This window comes from Nicotiana tabacum, chromosome 1, assembly GCF_000715075.1.
Source record: "Nicotiana tabacum cultivar K326 chromosome 1, ASM71507v2, whole genome shotgun sequence".
Lineage (NCBI taxonomy): Eukaryota > Viridiplantae > Streptophyta > Magnoliopsida > Solanales > Solanaceae > Nicotiana > Nicotiana tabacum.
This window is the reverse complement of record NC_134080.1, coordinates 51,318,030-51,340,864: the sequence shown is the minus strand read 5'-3', so window position 1 is coordinate 51,340,864 and position 22,835 is coordinate 51,318,030. Positions and strand designations below refer to the sequence as shown.

General features: G+C 40.7%; 1 long non-coding RNA gene across 1 annotated transcript; it reads left to right on the top strand.

The window, feature by feature from the left end:
- Positions 1-1,575: 1,575 nt before the first annotated feature.
- On the top strand, positions 1,576-6,617 carry LOC142179771 (uncharacterized). Its single transcript, XR_012708294.1, has 2 exons — positions 1,576-2,204; positions 4,409-6,617. It is a non-coding gene; the product is annotated as an uncharacterized LOC142179771 (long non-coding RNA).
- Positions 6,618-22,835: the final 16,218 nt, after the last annotated feature.

Sequence of the window (22,835 nt, the reverse complement as noted above, 5' to 3'; positions counted from 1 at the left end):
TCCTCTTATCGCGGTCCGCGGTGACAAGGCTTAGAGAAATGCAATTTTTGGGATTTTAAGCCACCGCTGACCATAGTGCTTTTATGTGGCAGCGGTACCTCCACCGCGACATCGGTCCTTTTACCGCGGTTCACGGAGGAGAGTTTTAGAGAGTCAAAAGTTGAGGTGCAAGTTGATGACCGCGGTCCGCGGTAGCCTCGCCGCTGCAAGGGGTCTATTTTCCGGTGTCAACGGTACCTCTGTCAGGGGCATTTTTGTCCGAAATATTTAGATGTGTTTAAATACTTCTTTTTCAGATTTTTAGGTCATCTTATCAGTAGCTGAGCAAGTGAACGCCGTTTTTGTCTATTTTGTAGCTTATTTAGCAATTAATCTTAGACTCTTATCTTGTAATTACAATTTATGAATTATTCTTCATCTCAATCTATGATTTCTTCCTCAATTATGAGTAGCTAAACCCAGTAGCTAGGGTTGTGGCTCAACCCTAGTGTGGGTATTTAATGGGTCTCTTAATTTAGGGCTTAGATGTTTATGGGTGATTGATATTTGGCCTGATTTATGCTTTCTATATTGAATTAGTGGTTGAAAACACTAATTTGTTCTTTTTGACTTAGGCTTTTCTTAAGAAAGAGAGCTTAAGTCTAGGAAATTCAGGCCAACAAGGAATTGGGGTGTATTCAAGAGATTGATAGCCCCAATTAAAGGGTTAAACCTAGAGATAGTACTACCCGACTTGAGCGAACATTTCTTGCAAACACTGAACACCTAATTGGGCTTGAGAAAGCTAATTACGGCAAATTCACTCTTACTACCGAGAGGTGTAGAGTGAGTAGCTTCGTGCATTGGCTATATCACGATCCCAACTATAACAATATTACCCTAAGTTTTAGATCCCGTTAGATACTCGCCTAGGAGTAAGTCACTTCCCTAGTGCCTTTTACCCATTTAGAAAACACTACAAAATTATCTACTTAGCTTAATTTCGTGCATCATTAGTATAAAATTAGAAGTAACAAACAAACAAGTGTGAGCACGTGATTTTTGCCTCACACGAATTACTCCAAAAGAATTCCCAAAATTAGGTCTTTTCTTTAATTATGTGTTATTCTAGGAATTACTGTGTGATTTTCCTGATTGTTTGCATGTTTTTATGTGCATGTTTAATTTTATTAATGCATTAAAAAAAATACAAAAATATAGCATCTACACTTAGGATTTGATTTTTTATATTTTTTGGGTTAATTTAGTAAATTGTTGTTTTACAAAATGAAAAATCACAAAAAATAACGTATTTTTGCATTTTAGTGTTTAATGTCAAAATTTTGTGATTTTCTTTTAGTTTGGTATTTAATTATTTGTGATAATTACTACTTAGAGTTAGTTAGTATTTTTAGGATAATTTAGGAATTAAACATCAATGATTGAATAGGGGCTGCTAACAAATAATAGTGGTGCACTAGCTATTTAGATAAAAGCACTAAGTTAATGGACAATTAAAGAATAGAAAGAATAATTTGGTAGTGGAAATAACACTAATTAGTGCCCTTTAAAGGGCTGATCATCACAGCTTAAAACGGATGGACGAGAGCAAGAAAAAAACGGAAAAAAGCTGTGCGTCGTCTTCTCCAGACCCCCACCCCCTCTCGACTTCATCTTCTACACGACCCCCCCTCCCCCCCGGTTCTGAAACTTCTTCTTCGAACCAGCAGCAACCAAAAGGAAAAAAAACAGAAAAAGCTGTGCGTCGTCTTCTCCAGACCCCCACCCCCTCTCGACTTCATCTTTTACACGACCCACCCCGGTTCTGAAACCTTTCGTAACGACCCCACGCCTCACCCTTTCGTTCTGCTACTCCGACGAGTGGCTGAAAACCAACGACACACAACCAACTCCTCCATAGCTGTCGAGCTCCACCACCACCATAGCATCCCCTCCCCCCGTCGACGCACACAACCATACGGACATATAAACACAAGAGAGAGTCAAAAGAGACACCAGAGAGAACAATATAGAGAGGAAAAAAGCTTGCGAGATCCATACAGCGCCATATATTGAAGCGTCGAGTTCGTCGAGGTCCCAAGACTGCTAAGCTTACGTTTAAGTTCTGGTCAGTTGTCTCCATTTGAGTCCATTCGGCATCGATTCTAGCCGTTGTAACTTTATTGGAGGAGCTTGCTAATAAAGAAGATCTGTCATTGTTAAAGGTTCAATCTCTTATCCCAAATCTTTGTTTCACGCTTCTGTCAATATTTTGCTTGAATATGGGTTTATGTTTATTGTTGTGAAATTCTTGTTTGAAATAACTTGATGAATATTTACTTGAATTAATTATATATTGCTTGGATGATGATTCTGTTGGTTTAAGTTTTAATCTATTAATTTATGTTTGAAGCAGTTCCTTAAGAATTTGATGTTTAAGCTCAAATCTGACTGTTTTTAACCTTTCCAATAATGACACAAATCTTTTATTATTTAATGGATTTAAATGGGTCAGTATTCCTAGGGAGACACAATTTAGGTTATATCTTTATATAAGAGTGGTGTATTAAATGAGTTAGGAACTCAATTATTTATTTGCACGTTTAATCTTAGGTGTTGCTGTATGCCTAATTTGCTACACTGATTTTGAGAGGTAGTTTAAATATTTTAGCATATTTATATATTGTTAGTGGGCTTGTGGAAATCGAATTTCTATTCTACTGATGGCGTATCCATTTTCTTAATTAATAAAAATTCTAATGAATAATTTCAATAACTAAATACTACATTTTCCCACAAATACTATATAATTCATGACCTCTCAATAATCCCAAATTTAGGAAATGAACAACCCTGGATCGATAGTATGCTTTAAGCGCGACTTAATCTATAATCGTGATTGTGTACACATTCGCGTGACATAATTATGATTTTAAAAGCAAAACCAGAGTATGCGTTCGCACAACTTCAATTGAAATTCCTTAAAAATATTCAAGCGTTATTAATTGTGGACACGTTCGCGTGACATGATTTTTGACGCGCCAAAAACGGGTACACGGGCGCGTGACCTGTTTTAAGATAATTTTCTAATTAAAAGAGGCAAATGCACATAGGTTCTAAAATTGAGTAATTAAACAATTTTAATAAAGCCAAGTATGATCAAAGCGACTGTGCTAGAAACATGGAATCCGGGGGTGCCTAACACCTTCCCTCGGGTTAACATAATTCCTTATTCAGAATTTCTGGTTCGCAGACTTCAAAAGGAAAGTCGATTTTTCCTCGATTTGGGATTTCAAAATATACCGGTGACTTGGGACACCAATTAAAATATTCCAAGTGGCGACTCTGAATCTTTTAATAATATAATCCCGTTTCGATTGTCCTTTAATTGGAAAAACTCCCTTATACACCCCTTTCCCGGGGTGTAGGTAGAAAAAGGAGGTGTGGCAGATGGTGGTGTTGCGAAGAAGCTGGTATTGATAATCTCTGGTTCAGGGTTCAAGAATTCTAGCTTAGAATAACTGTTATAGTTGGATTTATTTATTATATGATTTTTACATGTTTATGCTTAATGTGCAAAATGTTGCTTTTTACCGCTTTGATATTATCTGAATTGTATATATAAAAATGCTACCATACCCTTCTTCTTTCTGAGTCTTCTGAATTTATGGTGCACACGTGCGTGTGGCCCACCTTTCTGTTAGAAGTCATACCAAATAGAACGAAGTTGGGACAAGTAACTAGGCCGGGTAGACTTTCGTGCTCCCGGTACGTTACCCCCACTTCGGCTCAAGCTGTCCGCTTGGGTAAGCCAGGTCTAGAATAGTATACCCCAGGTTTTTCACTTAGAATAACTCAGCTTCATGCCGGATCCCTAGTAGGAACGTTTGTTTGCATCATGTGCATTTGACTTTGGAGACTCAACACAGGGGTTGGGTCTGTCTAGGACAGGTGCACCCGAAATGAAAAGATCATCCTGATGCATCTTACTTGCTATTTGTACATTCATTTGTTTCGGATTTTCATGTTGACCAGCTTATAGGAAAAGTTAGAAAATCAATGTGAGAACCGAGAAAGAAAATTGGCTTTTTTCGAAAAATTTCCAAAATAGTTTGAAATTCTGAAAAGGAAAGGACATGTCGTGTTTTTTTTTAAAAAATGGTTTTATTATTACGAACTACGTAAGTTTGATTCTCGCCGGATGTGAGATACGTAGGCAACCCACATCGGGCCCAATTATTTAAAAAAAAATGCCGAATGTCCCAAAAGGGCGCCGGAAGGTTGTTTTTGCAAGAACAGTCGCTTTTTAAAAAAAATTAATAATAAAAAAAGGGGATTTTTTTTAAATCTTCTTCATCGAAGTGTTTTTTTATGAATTTTTGTTTTCAAAATAAGTCTTGATTTTTGTTTTTTTTAAAATCACTTGCAGATACAAAATGAGCACCATCCAAAACCCACCGTTCACAGATGTAGATGAGTTTCTCTTTCGGCTTCAGATGTGGTGGTATGAATTAGGAGGAGATGGTCAGAAATGGGTCATTAAGTATTTGGGAGCTCTCACAGATATTATGAAAGTTAAACCACACGATGATTTGATTACGGCACTAGTGACTTTTTGGGACCCTGTTCACAATGTCTTTCACTTCTCTGATTTCGAGCTTACTCCCACATTAGAAGAAATAGCTGGATATTCCGGTTTTGGCAGAGATTTGAGAAACCAGAATCTTATATTCCCAAAGGCTCCCTCAGTACATCGATTCTTTGGTCTTCTGAACATCAGTAATCAAATCAGAAAAAGCAACATTGTCAAAGGGTGTTATTCTTTCAACTTCCTATATTCAAGGTTCGGAAAGCCGGATGGATTTGAAATTCATGAAAAGGGCCTTACTAACAAACAAAACAAGGACACCTGGAAGATTCACCGTCGCTTCGCTTTCATGGTGGCTTTTCTGGGAATCATGGTCTTCCCAAACAAAGAGCGGACGATTGATATTCGCATAGCCAGAGTCGTACAAGTCCTCACTACCAAGGAACATCACACCCTTGCCCCGATCATTCTCTCAGACATTTATCGGGCGTTGACTTTATGTAAATCCAGGGCAAAATTCTTCGAAGGGTGCAATATTTTGTTGCAAATTTATGAAGAAAGAATAAAAGATTATAAATCTCCAGAAGGGGTGGAAGCCTGGATATCCCATTTAAGATCTTTAATGGCAAGTCAAATTGAGTGGACCTTGGGATGGCTCCCGGTAAGAGAGGTGATACACATGTCAACCTTGAAGAGTTATTTGCTGCTGTTGGGTTTAAGAAACGTCTAGCCGTATGCGCCACAGAGAGTTCTAAGACAGCTATGGAGATACCAAGTGGTGCCTGACGATGAAGATTTGAGTATGCAAGTGATCGAGCTACACCCCGAAGCCACTCTCCCTGAGGCTTTAATCCAGCAGATTTGGAATGGTTGTCCATACTTGAAAGATGATACTCAAGTTCCAGATCCTACGAAAGGCGAGATAAATCCAGGATATGCTAGGTGGTTTGAGAAAAGATCCCGCGTGGATGATGCACCGGAACCTGATCTTAGAAGGCCCATAAAAAGACCGCATGTTCAAACCTTTGATGATAAAATCCAAGAACGGTTGGCTTGGGGTGAAAAGGAAAAAGGGTACAAAGCAACTATTCATGCCTTAGAATAAAATCTGAGGAACCTCAATTTGGAGAAAGACTTACAAGCACAAGAAGCAGAAGGTGAAAAAAAGAGTCTAATTAGCGAGAATAAAACTCTTCGCGCTCAGTTTCAACAGATGAAGAAAGCCTCTGAAATGCAGTGAGAAGTTGGAAAGATCAGAAAATCATTGCCAATCTGATGGAAAAAATGCAAGATTATGATTCCATTTTGGCAAAGACTGAAAAGGCGTTAGACAAAGCTAAGGAAAAAATCATACAGTTAAATGAGGAGGCCAAATCTAATAAGGAACGTCAAGTAATAAGATCCGAAGAAGACATGGCTCAATTCAAGAGAGAGAAGGACCAATGGATACATTCAGAAACTCAACTCCATGCATAGTTGGAAGAAATGAGAAGGTACAATAGAGAACATCAGCACACAGATATTGATAGGGAAAGAGCACAGGCAAGACTCGATCAAGCCAGACTTCGAGCTCAATTGGAGTTAGCTTTAGATCGCGAAGACCACATAATAGATATAGCCACCACTCGCCAACAGCGATTGCAAAAGCAAGACCAAAATCTCCAAGATTTTAGAGCACAAATCCATGATTTGGCTGTTTACACCTCTCAAAGTTATGTAAACTGCCAAGGGATGAATTATGAAAGGTTTCTAGAGCATGCACCTACTTTTGCCCGTCATCTTGCAATGGAGTTAGAAAGAATGTACCGTACACTAGGAGGTCAACCGGGTCAAGCCCCACCGTGAGCAGATGTTCCAATGATTGAAAGCAAAAGATTGTGGAGTGGAGCGTAGTCATAGTTGTTGGAATTTTTTATATAATAGTCATGTTTTAGTTTGAGTCCGTGTCAAGTCTTTTAAACCATTTTCTTAAAGTGTTGTCCAAATGTAATGTCATTTCTGTCTTTGTACTGTTTCGTGTGTTAAAAAAATAAAAAAAGAGTATTAATAATTGTTTTCGCCAGAACTACGCACGGTCTGATTCATGCGGGGACATGATACGTAGACAATCTTTATAAGACTTGACCACAACCAAAAGAAAAGAATAAAATGAAAAAGGGGAGAGAAATAAAGATAGGCGTGAGTGACAATAAAAGGAAAGATCAGGAAAAGCTGGGATGACACAAGCAACCGAGCGAATACATGATAAAAAATGGTTAATTGCCTAGGTACATTGCATCCCAACGTGTAATTGCATATGTGTTAAACTCTAAAAACTAACAAGTTTGTTCATTTCCAGAATTCAAGCAGTTAGTTTATCTAGAGTATACTGGCACATTATCATTACCAAACCAGATCAAAAGGACCAATATCAGAAATCATGTCTATCCCGGATGTCGACACAAGTGTTGAAGTAGAGGAGCTGGACGTCAGTAAAATGAAAGAGGAGATGCTTAAACTTAAGCAACAGATGGCCGAGATGTATCAGGCTTGGTCTAAAGGACAATCACCCCCAGCTTACCCTGCTAACCCTGCTTCCACCCCACCACCGGCTCAAACTCAGGATCATCCTGCCACCGATCTATCCTCGAGTTTTCCCATTTACCAGCACTACCGAGGCACCACTTCTCATATACCACAATCTCCACCCCCTAAACCAATTCCATACCTTCCTCCACCAGTAAATCCTGTCTTCGTAGAACCTCCCCCAGCTACACTCCACAAATCTCCTAGCGAGCCTATATTCCAGGCCCAGGACAACCAATACTACCCCTCGAAGCCCACTTTCAAATCTTAAGAAAACCATTCATATACTCCCCGCTTTGACCTCCCAACAAAAACTGATAAGCCAGTCAAAAATACCGAACAAGAGGAGATGTTCAGGAAAGTTAAAAGCTTAGAACAATCGTTCCAAGACATGCGGGGGTTAGGAGGGCAAGTCAGTGTGGCCTACAAGGACCTATGCTTGTTCCCAAATGTGTAATTACCGGCCGGTTTCAAGATGCCCAAGTTCGATCTATACAACGGGCACGGTGATCCAGTAGCCCACTTGAGGGGTTTTTGCAGCAAGATGAGGGGAGCTGGAGGAAAAGACGAATTATTAATGTCTTTCTTCAGTCAGAGTTTGAGCGGATCAACATTGGAATGGTATACCCGCCAGGACCATGGGAGATGGTATACATGGGATGATCTGGCGCAAGCATTTGCTTGTCACTTCCAATACAATCTTGAGATCATTCCAGATCGACTATCCTTGACTAAATTTGAGAAAAAACATAGTGAAAGCTTTAGAGAATATGGTTTCCGGTGGAGGGAACAAGCAGCAAGGGTGGATCCCCCAATGAAGGAAAGTGAGATGGTAGATTACTTCCTACAGGCTTTGGAACCTACTTACTATGGCCATTTGGTCTCAGCTGTGGGAAAGTCATTCAACGAAGTAGTAAAGATGGGGGGCATGGTAGAAGAAGGCCTCAAGTCGAATAAAATCATGAGCTATTCGGCTATCAAAGTGACTACTTAGGCTATTCAAGGCGGCATAGGAGGGATTGGGAAGAAGAAAAGAGAGGAAGCGACAATGGTTGATTCAGGAACTTGGTCCGGATCCAGAGGTTCACCTCACTACTACAATCAACCTCGACCCCACCAACAAACTTATCACCATAATTCACCCCAACACTACTATCCCCCGTCAGAACCTCATTTTTCCGTCCACTATGCACAAGCATACAACCAACCACCTGCCCACGCTCAATGGCGTGCTCCTGTCATACCAAATACTTATCCATATCCACGAACCTACCAAAACGCTCCCGGACCAAGTTTCAGGCCTAGTCAAGCACTCAAGGGTGAAAGGTTGCAGAAAAAGAAAACATTTACTCCGTTGGGAGACTCCTACACTAATTTGTTCCACAGGCTAAAACAGCTAGATATGCTAAGGCCGATACAGTCCAAACTGCCAAATCCTCCTCCAAAGAATCTTGACTATACTGTTAGCTGTGAGTATTGTTCTGGTACCCTGGGTCATGATACATAAAAGTGCTGGCACTTAAAAAATGCAATACAAGAGCTAATTGATACCAATAGAATTGAAGTTCAGGCTCCCGAAGCACCCAATATCAACAGGAATCCGATGCCAGCCCATCAGGAGGCAAATATGATCGAAATAGTACATGCAGAGGGGGAACTCAAGAAGCCATCACAGACCATCATGATGATTCGGTCTAGTGAAGCCAAGATAGATGAACAATTAGCAGAAGAGAAGTTGGTGCTCAAGCAGAGCAAAAAGAGTGTTGATCCATCTGTGGCAGTTGAGAAGGGATCTTTGAGCAAAGTTGCAACGAAACAGGAAAGGGTAAAGGTGATTGTACTAGGAGTGGCCAGCAAACCCATCATAATTGTGGAAGGAGCCCGCGCAGATCGGGTTATTATCAAGCCAGTAACCCAATTACCAGTAATCAACAGCAAGGCTATTCCATGGAATTACGAACGGGTAATGGTGATGTACAAAGGAAAGGAAGTCAAGGAAGAAATCTGTGAAGTACAGGGTTTGACTCGCTCGGGAAGGTGTTTTACTCCCGAGGAGTTAAGAAGAGCTAAAAATAATCCAACACCAATGAAGAAAGCTGTAACTGAAGAAGAAGCAGAAGAATTCTTGAGAAAGATGAAGCTGCATGACTATTCTATCGTGGAACAATTAAGAAAGACGCCCACTCAAATTTCACTATTGTCATTACTGATCCATTTGGACGAGCACCGTCAAGCTTTAATGAAGATCTTGAATGAGGCACACGTTCCAGATAAGATCTCCGTGAATCACTTGGAAAAAATAGCCAACAAAATCTTTGAGGCAAACAGAGTCACATTTTCTGATGATGAATTGCCTATAGAAGGTACTGAGCACAACCGAGCTCTTTACCTCACATTAAAATGTGAAAACTCTATAGTGACCCGGGTATTGGTTGACAACAGGTCAAGCACAAACATCTGTCCTCTCTCCACTCTAAGCAAGTTGAAAATAGAAGAGGAGAGGATCCATAAGAACAGTATTTGCGTGCGGGGATTTGATGGCGGAGGTAGAGATTCAGTTGGGGACATAGTGCTGGAGCTGACGATAGGGCCAGTTGAGTTCACAATGGAGTTTCAGGTGTTGGATATAGCTGTTTCCTATAATTTACTGTTGGGTCGACCATGGATCCATACTGCTAAAGCAGTCCCATCAACACTACACCAGGTAGTCAAATTTGAATGGGATAGACAAGAAATAGTTGTGCATGGGGAAGACAGCTTATACGCTCACAACAATGCCATTGTACCAGTCATTGAAGTGAAAAATGACCAGGGACCGTGGGTCTACCAGGTTTCTGACACGATGTTGGTAGAGAAAGTTCCGGAGGGGAAATACATTCCAAATCCAAAGATAACCGCTGCATCAGTCATGGTAGCCTATGAGATGTTGAAGAATGGTTTTGTACTCGGTAAAGGTTTGGGCTCATCTTGCAAGGCATCATACAACCAGTATCTCTTCCCGAAAACTTGGGAACATTTGGTTTGGGATTCAGACCCACTACCGCAGACATAAGAAAGGCCAGAAAGCTAAAACAGAAGACATGGGTCCTTCCAAAGCCAGTCCCATGTCTTTCCAAATCTTTTTTCAAGTTCGGTACCAGAAGTCGCCCAGTAACAACAATTTCTAATTCTATGATTAATCCTGACAAAGAGTTAATTGAAAAATTTGAAAAGTTGTTTGACGGTGTGAACATGGTGGAAAGAGGTGAAGGTCCTAGCAACGCAGAAATTCAATTCGTTGGGCCGAAAACAAAGCTTAATAATTGGAAAGCCACTCCTCTCCCCATTCGAAAGGAGTCTTGGTAGTTTATTTTAATTTTCCTTCAGTTTGTTTGGGTTATTCTAGGGTTGTAATCCAGATTTTTATCTTTCAGTTTGTTTGAAGTGTACAAACCTTGTTATCTTTCATCATTCAATGAAAAGCAGTTTCCCTTTCTTTATTATTCCTGATAGTTTTTCTTTTGTTTTTCTTTTCTTTTCTGTACAGCTCTTTTTACGCTGGCTTTAGTGATATGGCATGCATAAGGAATCCTCAGCCCAGTCTTAAAAACCAATCTAATTCCGAATAATAGTTCAAGAAGTAGATTGTGATTACGAATCAGAATACGATGAGGATGAGGCATTCGAAGAGATTAGTAAGGAGTTAATTCACTTTGAAGAAAAAACCAAACCCAACCTGAATGATATAGAAGCCATCAATTTAGGAGACACAGATAATATCCGAGAGACTAAAATAAGTGTCCACCTCGAGCCAAAGATTCGGGAAGAGTTGATCAAAGCACTCATCGAATTCAAAAATATTTTTGCATGGTCATATGACGACATGCCGGGCTTGAGCACTGATTTAGTGGTTCACAAATTGCCCACTAATCTAATGGTTCCTCCCATCAAGCAAAAGTTGAGGAAGTTCAAAACTGATATGAGTGTGAAAATTAAAGAAGAAATCACCAAACAGTTGGATGCAAAGGTTATTCGGGTCACTCGATATCCTGTTTGGTTGGCTAATGTCGTTCCTGTGCCAAAGAAAGACGGCAAGATCAGAGTATGCGTCGATTACCGCAATCTCAACAAAGCAAGTCCGAAGGATAACTTCCCATTACCCAATATCCATATTTTGATCGATAATTGTGCCAAGCATGAGATAGGATCTTTTGTGGATTGCTATGCCGGGTATCATCAAATTCTAATGGATGAAGAAGATGCAGAAAAGACGACATTCATCACACCATGGGGAACTTATTGCTACCGGGTAATGCCATTTGGTTTGAAGAACGCCGGGGCAACTTACATGAGAGCAATGACTACGGTGTTCCATGATATGATACATAAGGAGATTGAGGTATACGTGGATGATGTGATCATAAAATCAAAGCATCAGGTCGACCATGTTAGGGATTTGAGGAAATTCTTCCTGAGACTTCGCAGGTACAACCTCAAGCTTAACCCTGCCAAGTGCGCATTTGGTGTTCCATTTGGAAAGCTGTTGGGATTCATAGTCAGCCGGCAAGGCATCGAGTTGGACCCATCAAAGATCAAGGCCATCCAAGAATTGCCACCTCTGAGGAACAAGACTGAAGTAATGAGTCTGTTAGGGAGGTTGAACTACATCAGCATTTTTATTGCTCAGCTCACGACAACTTGTGAGCCTATTTTCAAATTGCTGAAGAAGGATGTTGCGGTAAAGTGGACTGATGAGTGTCAAGAAGCATTTGATCAGATAAAAGGATACTTGTCAAACCCACCCGTGCTGGTTCCGCCAGAACCAGGAAGACCTTTGTTTCTTTACTTGACAGTCTTGGAAAATTCATTTGGTTGTGTACTGAGGCAACATGACATCACCGACAGAAAGGAACAGGCCATCTATTATCTTAGCAAGAAGTTCACAGCTTATGAGGTTAAGTACACTCATCTAGAAAGGACATGTTGCGCCCTAACTTGGGTAGCTCAGAAATTGAAACATTATTTGTCATCCTACACTACTTACCTCATTTCGCGTTTGGATCCGTTGAAGTATATTTTTCAAAAGCCTATGCCGATAGGGAGACTTGCAAAGTGGCAGATATTGTCACAGAATTTGACATCATCTATGTGACTTGGACTGCGATGAAAGCCCAAGCATTGGCCGATCATTTAGCCGAAAACCCAGTCGACGAAGATTACGAGCCATTGAGAACTTATTTTCCCGATGAAGAAGTGATGCATATCGGTGAACTGGAGCAAATTGAAAAACCAGGCTGGAAACTTTTCTTCGATGGGGCTGCCAACATGAAAGGAGTCGGGATAGGAGCTATGATTATTTCTGAAACCGGGCATCACTATCCTGTTACGGCTCAGCTTCGGTTTTATTGCACCAACAATATGGCTGAGTATGAAGCCTGTATTTTGGGTCTAAGGCTAGCTGCAGACATGGATATCCAGGAAATCTTGGTCTTGGGAGACTCGGATCTTCTAGTACATCAAATTCAAGGAGAATGGGAAACGCGAGACTTGAAGCTCATACCATACCGACAATGTTTACATGATTTTTGTCAACGGTTTCGATCAGTGGAGTTCAGGCATATTCCAAGGGTCCATAATGAGGTCGCTGATGCATTGTCTACCCTGGCATCAATGTTGCACCATCCGAACAAAGCTTATGTGGATCCACTACATATTCAAGTCTGAGATCAGCACGCTTACTGCAACATGATTGAAGAAGAACTTGATGGTGAACCATGGTTCCACAACATCAAGGAATACATCAGAATGGGGATATATCCAGTGCAAGCCACGGGGGATCAAAAGAGAACAAATCGACGGTTGGCAAATGGATTTTTCTTAAGTGGAGGAGTTTTGTATAAGAGAACACCAGACCTTGGATTATTAAGATGCATAGATGCTAGACAAGCTACGACTGTCATGTCCGAAGTACATTCGGGAGTCTGCGGACCACATATGAGCGGATATGTGTTGGCAAAGAAAATTGTCCGATCAGGCTATTATTGGCTTACCATGGAACGAGATTGTATCAATTTTGTGCGCAAATGTCATCAGTGCCAGATACACGGAGATTTGATTCATTCTCCACCATCGAAATTGCACACAATGTTGGCACCATGGCCCTTCGTCGCTTGGGGCATGGATGTCATTGGACCAATTGAGCCCGCAGCATCCAACGGGCACAGGTTCATTCTAGTAGCCATTGATTATTTCACCAAGTGGGTTGAGGCCAAAACATTCAAATCAGTGACCAAGAAAGCAGTGGTCGATTTTGTTCACTCAAATATCATCTGTCGATTCAGAATCCCAAAGGTGATCATCACAGATAACGGTGCTAGTCTTAACAGTAACTTAATGGAAGAGGTATGTCAACAGTTTAAGATTACACATCGCAATTCTACCCCATATCGACCCAAGGCGAATGGAGCAGTCGAGGCAGCCAACAAAAACATAAAGAAGATACTTCGGAAAATGGTAGAAGGTTCAAGACAATGGCACGAAAAATTACCATTTGCGTTGTTGGGATATCGCACTACTGTTCGCACTTCGGTAGGTGCAACTCCTTATTTGTTGGTATATGGCACTGAAGCGGTAATACCTGCAGAAGTTAAAATCCCTTCCCTTCGGATTATCGCTGAGGCTAAAATTGATGATGATGAGTGGGTCAAAACCCGTTTGGAGCAGTTGAACTTGATTGATGAAAAACGATTAGCAGCAGTATGTCATGACCAATTATATCAAAGAAGAATAACAAGAGCTTACAACAAAAGGGTGCGTCCCCGAAAGTTTGAAGTGGGTCAGCAGGTGCTGAAACATATTCTTCCACATCAGGTTGAAGCAAAAGGCAAGTTCACCCCGAATTGGCAAGGGCCATTCATTGTGACCAGAGTATTGTCCAATGGTGCTTTATGTTTAACAGATATTGAAGGAAAATGCATAGACATAGCTATCAATTCTAATGCAGTAAAGAGATATTATGCATGATTTTCTTTGGTATAATTGTTGATTGTTTGTATTTGGCATTGTTTCGAAGATTGAAATGACGAAGGCAATTTATTCTGCTATCTAAACACTGTACCCTTTGTTCCCCCTTTGAGCCACATTTGTTTCTTTCACACCCCTCTTTTGGAATCAATAACAAAAAGAAAAGGAAAAGAAAGAAAAAGAAAGAAAAGAAAGAAAGAAAAAAAAAGTATAACAATAAGGAAATTCAGATGTGAACTACGTTTGACCTGATTCCTGTTAAGGATACGTAGGAAGCCTCACGGCTCGGTCATAGTAAAATAAAATATCAAAAGATCTCCAAGCAAGAAACTGGGGCAGAAGTTGTACTTGTAATAAGAAATGTGATTCCAAGAGTTGTAATTTTAAACCCATGTCAAATTGTTTTGAGCCTTTGATACCCTTTCTTTCTAACCCCATCCAAAAGCCCACATTACGGTCCAAATAAAGACCTTCCGATCAGTCTTCGAGAGATGCCAAGTTGAGTAAATAGAGGTGATTAATATCAGGATAACACTCTGGTCCAAGCAAGAAAAGTAATGAAAATGAGAAAATCTTATTGGTGAAAACACTCATGGTTCCCATGAGGCGATGAAAGCTGAGAGAAAGTAAAAATAAGAGAGTCTTATTGGTGAAAACTCTCATGGGAACCATGAGGCGACGAAAGCTGAGAGAAAGTAAAAATGAGAGAGTCTTATCGGTGAAAACCTTCACGGGCACCATGAGGCGACGAAAGCTGAGAGAAAGTAAAAAATAAGAGAGTCTTATAGGTGAAAACCTTCGCGGGCACCATAAGGCGACAAGGAATTGAGGAACAAATGAATGAGAGAGGGTGTCGGTGAAAACCCTTCAGAGCACTACAAGTCGAACAAGGTCCGTAAGTTGGCGGAAAGTAAAGTTGGGTTGTGGAAATCTTGGAGAACAAAGTAAAATAATTGGAAAGGAGATTGGTTAAATAGACTGGGCTGATTAATCCAAAATGCATACCATGATCATTGGTGCCAGTGACTCCACTCATATAAGTTCCTTGTTCCTATCTCCAACAGTCATTCAAATTTGGATTTTCTTCTTTATTATTACTTCTCAAAATCGTCGCATTTCATTGATGTTAATTTTTACTCCTCTAAAGCTCTTCCAAGGTTAGCCTTGTTCCAACAAATAAGGAATGTCAAAGTGTACTACCAGATTCAAAATTGCGCAAAGCAAAATACGGCTAGGACATGCTGGAGATAGTATGATAAAAAGTGGGACCTAGGGTGTAAGCAAAGGTTAAATCGGTGGAATGGTTCAGCAATGTCATGAGAGATGTATGGTTACGAATAAAAGGGTCAGAAGTAAGAACAACAGTTGAGGATCCTGCAGTTGAGGATCAGTCATAAGGTCGAAACAGTCCTTTCGACCAGTTCAAGGCAGTCTGTTGAAGCAAAGCAGGGAAAAGAGAAAACCCTCCCCAGCAAGAATGGCACAACTAACCACCACATTTTAAACTGACAAGATTTTCTTTGATTTGAAACAGGGGCAAAGATGGCATTTATTTCAGGAAGCACCCTGTAAGGAAACTACCAAACTAGGGCAGAAAACTTCCTTTTGTTTTTTCTATTTTTGTTGAAGTCAGGCATCCACCTGGAGAACAAGGAACAACAGTTGAAGTATCAGCAGTCAGGCGTCCACCTGGAGAATAAGGAACAACAGTTGAAGTATCAGCAATCAGGCGTCCACCTGGAGAACAAGGAAGAATAGTCGAAGTATCAGCAATCAGGCGTCCACCTGGAGAACAAGGAACAACCGTTAAAGATTCAGTAATCAGGCATCCACCTGGAGAACAAGGAACAACAATTCAAGTTTAAGCAATCAGGCGCCCACCTGGAGAACAGGGGAGTACAATTCAAATTTCCGCTTTCAAGTTCTTACTGATGTTTGGTAACATGATTTAGTTTACACTCATATATATACCCAGCTACCAAACTGGGGCAGAAATTTTCTTTGCTTTTATCTATTTTGTTGAAATCAGGAGCTCACCTGGAGAACAAGGGAATACAGTTCAGGTTTCAGCAATCAGGAGCCCACCTGGAGAACAAGGGAATACAACTTAAGTTTTAGCAATCAGGAGCCTACCTGGAGAACAAAGGAATACATTTCGAGTCTCAGCAATCAGGATCCCACCTGGAGAACAAGGGAATACAATTCAAATTTCAAGTAGTCAGGAGCCCGCCTAGAGAACGAAGGGAAGAAGCAATCGGGGTTCAGCAATCAGGAGCCCGCCTGGAGAAGAAGGGAAGGCATTTCAAAGGATACCATTCAAGTCAGCCACCAAGGAACTTCTGAGGAAAATACAAGTCAATGAGGCAACATCAGTCACAAGATCAAGTTTGAAAATAAATCTTTGTAAAGCATAGACTATAGCTTAGTCTAGCTTCTTCATTTTTGTCATGGTGTAATAAGGAGGTCAGTAGGCAGTATCAGCAGCAGCAACAAGAGTAACAGTAAAAATGCAGCTTCATGGTAGTCCCAAATGCGAAACTTCCCGAGCTACATTGACCTGATTCCTTTATAGCCAAGGATATGTAGGAAACCTTTGAAGCAGAGGTTCGGTCAAATCTTTCAAAAAATGCTTCCAACGGAGTGTTCAAACAGGCAAAAAATCGTTCGTATCCGCTCACTTTATCTTTGCACGAAAACTCTCCGTGTTTCCGGACAAAGAGGGGCAGCTGTGAGCACGTGATTTTTGCCTCACACGAATTACTCCAAAAGAATTCCCAAAATTAAGTCTTTTCTTTAATTATGTGTTATTCTAGGAATTACTATGTGATTTTCCTAATTGTTTGCATGTTTTTATGTGCATGTTTAATTTTATTAATGCATTAAAAAAAATACAAAAATATAGCATCTGCACTTAGGATTTGATTTTTTATATTTTTCGGGTTAATTTAGTAAATTGTTGTTTTACAAAATAAAAAATCACAAAAAATAACGTATTTTTGTATTTTAGTGTTTAATGTCAAAATTTGTGATTTTCTTTAAGTTTGGTATTTAATTATTTGTGATAATTACTACTTAGAGTTAGTTAGTATTTTTAGGATAATTTAGGAATTAAACATCAATGATTGAATAGGGGCTGCAAACAAATAATAGTGGTGCACTAGCTATTTAGATAAAAGCACTAAGTTAATGGACAATTAAAGAATAGAAAGAATAATTTGGTAGTGGAAATAACACTAATTAGTGCCCTTTAAAGGGCTGATCATCACAGCTTAAAACGGATGGACGAGAGCAAGAAAAAAACGGAAAAAAGCTGTGCGTCGTCTTCTCCAGACCCCCACCCCCTCTCGACTTCATCTTCTACACGACCCCCCCTCCCCCCCGGTTCTGAAACTTCTTCTTCGAACCAGCAGCAACCAACAAGAAAAAAACGGAAAAAAGCTGTGCGTCGTCTTCTCCAGACCCCCACCCCCTCTCGACTTCATCTTCTACACGACCCCCCCTCCCCCCCGGTTCTGAAACTTCTTCTTCGAACCAGCAGCAACCAAAAGAAACGACCCTACACCTCACCCTTTCGTTCTGCTACTCCGGCGAATGGCTAGAAACCAACGACACACAACTAACTCCTCCATAGTTGTCGAGCTCCACCACCACCATAGCATCCCCTCCCCCGTCGACGCACACAACCATACGGACATAGAAACACAAGAGAGAGTCAAAAGAGACACCAGAGAGAACAATATAGAGAGGAAGAAAGCTTGTGAGATCCATACAGCGCCATATATTGAAGTGTCGAGTTCGTCCAGGACTGCTAAGCTTATGTTTAATTTCTGGTCAGTTGTCTCCATTTGAGTCCATTCGGCATCGATTCTAGCCATTGTAACTTTATTGGAGGAGCTTGCTAATAAAGAAGATCTGTCATTGTTAAAGGTTCAATCTCTTATCCCAAATCTTTGTTTCACGCTTCTGTCGATATTTTGCTTGAATATGGGTTTACGTTTATTGTTGTGAAATTCTTGTTTGAAATAACTTGATGAATATTTACTTGAATTAATTATATATTGCTTGGATGATGATTCTGTTGGTTTAAGTTTTAATCTATTAATTTATGTTTGACACAGTTCCTTAAGAATTTGATGTTTAAGCTCAAATCTGACTGTTTATAACCTTTCCAATAATGACACGAATCTTTTATTATTTAATGGATTTAAATGGGTCAGTATTCCTAGGGAGACACAATTTAGTTTATATCTTTATATAAGAGTGGTGTATTAAATGAGTTAGGAACTCAATTATTTATTTGCACGTTTAATCTTAGGTGTTGCTGTATGCCTAATTTGCTACACTGATTTTGAGAGGTAGTTTAAATATTTTAGCACATTTATATATTGTTAGTGGGCTTGTGGAAATCGAATTGCTATTCTACTGATGGCGTATCCATTTTCTTAATTAATAAAAATTCTAATGAATAATTTCAATAACTAAATACTACATTTTCCCACAAATACTATATAATTCATGACCTCTCAATAATCCCAAATTTAGGAAATGAACAACCTTGGATCGATAGTATGCTTTAAGCGCGACTTAATCTATAATCGTGATTGTGTACACATTCACGTGGCATAATTATGATTTTAAAAGCAAAACTGGAGTATGCGTTCGCGCAACTTCAATTGAAATTCCTTAAAAATATTCAAGCGTTATTAATTGTGGACACGTTCGCGTGACATGATTTTTGACACGCCAAAAACGGGTACACGGGCGCGTGACCTGTTTTAAGATAATTTTCTAATTAAAAGAGGCAAATGCACATAGGTTCTAAAATTGAGTAATTAAACAATTTTAATAAAGCCAAGTATGATCAAAGCGACCGTGCTAGAAACACGGAATCCGGGGGTGCCTAACACCTTCCCCCGGGTTAATAGAATTCCTTATTCAGAATTTCTGGTTCGCAGACTTCAAAAGGAAAGTCGATTTTTCCTCGATTTGGGATTTCAAAATATACCGGTGACTTGGGACACCAATTAAAATATTCCAAGTGGCGACTCTGAATCTTTTAATAATATAATCCCCTTTCGATTGTCCTTTAATTGAAAAAATTCCCTTATACACCCCTTTCCCGGGGTGTAGGTAAAAAGAAGGTGTGACAACAAGAATGATTGGAAGTGTAATCAAGAGCACTACATACTGCTAAATTAGATAGGAATCCAACTCCAAACATTATATTAGCTCCCTGTGGATTCGATCCCGACCTTCTCGGGTAAAAGCTGCATCGACCGCTCTTTCCACTCTATAGTGGTGTAGGGTTGGACCCGATCAGCCGCCTCATTAAAAACCTCCCCGAGAAAACCCGATTGGGACAAAACCCGAGTGAGGGAAAAAGAGTACGACTTAGGTGGCGTCATTTTTCAGAAGTGGAAATATTTGAGGTGGGCGACATTCCAGTTGTTTTGTAGTAGTTTTCATTCCATTGTTTCTAATTGGAATGCTCCTTTTCTTGCTGCTGCTGTGATTTTATATGGCCTGTCCCAGTTTGTTCCCAATTTTCCTTCATTTGGGTTTTTTGTTGCTTGTGTTTTGGCCTTGAGGACGTAGTCCCCGACTCTGAGTGGTCGTACTTTAGCCTTCTTATTGTAGTACCTTTCTGCTTGTTGTTTTTGGGCTATCATTCTTGTGTGAGCCATGTCTCTCCATTCTTCCACCTTGTCCAGGTCTTGTATTCTATTTTCGTCGTTGTTCGATCTACTCTCATTAGAGTATCTCAGGCTGGGTTCTCCAACCTCTACGGGTATAACAATGTCTGTACCGTAGACCAGTGAATATGGCGTCTCACCTGTGCTAGTTTTTGGCGTGGTGCGGTAGGCCCATAACACCTCTGGTAGCAGTTCCGACCATAGCCCTTTGACTTCCTCGAGCTTTTTCTTTAATATATTCAATATTGTTTTGTTGGAGGATTCTGCTTGACCGTTGCCGGCGGGGTGATATAGCGTGGAGAGTATCCGCTTGATGTGCCATTTTTCGAGAACTTAGTCATCTTTTTCCCGATGAACTGAGTTCCATTGTCATAACTGATTTCTTTGGGGATGCCAAAGTGGCATATGATGTTTTTCAAGATGAATGCGATGACTTCCTATTCGCGTATTTGAGCGAACGCAGCTGCTTCCTCCCATTTGGAAAAGTAATCAGTTAAAACCAAAAGGAAGCGTATCTTACCTCACCCAGCTAGGAGGGGTCCAATGATATCCATATCCCATTTTATAAATGGCCATGGAGAAGTGACGGAGTGCAGGAGTTCACCTGCTTGGTGTATCATAGAGGCATTCTTCTGGCATTGCTCACATTTCTTGACGTAATTTGCGGCCAGTAGTATCCTGCACTAATAAGACATCTAACGAGGGCCCAGTTGCTTGTATGGGCACCACAATGGCCCTCATGTAACTCTTCGAGCACACTCCTTGTTTGATTTGGTCCAAGGCATTTGGCCAAAGGATCGTCGAACGTCTTTTTGTAAAGGTCGTGGTTTATGAGGCTGTACCTAGCCGCATGTATTCGAAGACTTTTGGCTTCTTTTTTGTCTTGTGAGAGTGTTCCCTCCTGCAAATATGATATGATGCGGTTGCACCGGTTCCAAGTTAAATTTATAGAATGTACCTCGACTTGGTCAATTGATGAGTGGAGGAGGGTGACCATGTTTTCCTTGGTGATATTTTTAGTTGCTGCTGCCAGTTTGGCGAGACCGTCTGCTTTGATATTTTGCGCCTGAGGTATTTGGTCGAGTCGGCATTCGCTGAATTCTGGTAGCAACTTATGGATTTCTGTCTGGTATTTCTGTAGTCTCTACTCCTTGATTTGGAAAGTACTAGTAACTTGGTTTATGACGAGTTGAGAGTCACAGTGGAGGATGACTCGTTGTGCACCATATTTGAGGGCTATTTTCAGTCCTACAATTACGGCCTCATACTCATCCTCATTGTTAGTCATTTCAAAGCACTGTATGGATTGGCTAATTACTTCGCCCATTGGGACTTCGAGTACGAGTCCCAATCCCTATCCCGACGCGTTGGATGCGCCATCGATGTAGAGGACCCAGAGGTCGGGTCGCCCAGGGGAGGCGCGAAGTGCTTCTTGCTCAACCTTAAACAGTATTTCTTCACTGAAGTCAGTGACAAAGTCGACGAGTACTTGCAATTTTATTGCAGTTTGCTGTTGATATGTTATATCGTGCTCGCTCAATTCTATGGCCCAAATTCTATGGCCAATCTACCCGATAGTTCGGGTTTATGCAGGATGCTCGTGAGGGGAAAGTCATCACCACCTTTATGTGGTGACACTGAAAATATGGTCTGAGCTTACGTGAGGCTACGATTAATGCTATAGCCAATTTTTCGAGGCGGGGGTACCTCGTTTCGGTGTCAACTAATGTTTTGCTGATACAGTAAATCGGAGATTGCGTACCTTTGTTTTCGTGGACCAAAACCGCGCTTACCGCAACTTCAGAGACAACTAGGTAGACAAGGAGGCATTCACTTAGATCTGCCTTGGCGAGTAACGGTGGCAAGGACAAGTAGGTTTTCAGTTTTCTTAGGGCGTCGACACATTCCAAATTCCACTGGAGCCTGTTGTCTTTCTTTAGCACACTGAAAAATTTATGGCACCTGTCCGATGACCGTGAGATGAACCTTGACAGGGCGGCTATCCGACTTGTCAGCTTTTGCATCTGCTTTTTGCTGGTTAACTCTTCCGGTATTCCCTCGATGGACTTAATCTGATCTTGATTGACCTTGATGCCTCTTTGCGACACTAGGAAACCGAGGAACTTGCCTAAGGCACATTTTTCGGGGATTAGTTTCATGTCGTACCACCTTAGTATGTCGAAGGCTTACTTCAGGTGATCGATGTGGTCTTCTTTCCTTTTCAACTTAACCAACATGTCCTCGATGTAGACTTCCATTTTTTTGCCGAGTTGATCTTTGAACATCTTGGTGACCAATCTCTGGTATGTCTCCCCTGCATTCTTTAGTCCAAACGGCATGACCCTGTAGCAGTACATTCCTTGGTGAGTGATGAAAGTGGTTTTCTCCTGGTCCTCTTCTGTCAAGACTCGGATTTCCCCATCTTCGGGAGTCGTGATGGTGCCTACTTGTGAAAGCTAGGCAAGTCGAGTGTTATAAATTCATTACCCTTTTTATCAAGCCTTTTCAACAATTCAGTACAATATATGATCAAATAGCGGAACAAATTAAATAACCAGAAATGCGGAAGACGAAAACTTAATAGTTTAACCAAACATTACTACATGAATTCGAAATACAACACTACCCAGAATTTAGTGTCACAAAGTCACGGACTGTCTACAAATACTACAAACAGAGGTCTGAAAGATAAATACAAGCTATTTCAGAAATACATAGAAGAAACAATATAAAAAGATAGAAAGAGACGTCAGGGCCTATGGATGCTTGCAGGACTACCTCGGGTCTCCTGAATGGACTAAAGATAGCACCCTCACTGCGGTCCAAAAGCTGCAGCTCCGGGATCTGCACACAGTGCAGAGTGTAGTATCAGCACAACCGACCCTATGTGTTGGTAAGTGCCTAGCCTAACCTCGGCGAAGTAGTGATGAGGTTAGGATCAAACTACCAAATAAACCTATGCAGTTAAATCATATACAACAGAAAAATAAAAGCAGATATTCACATTT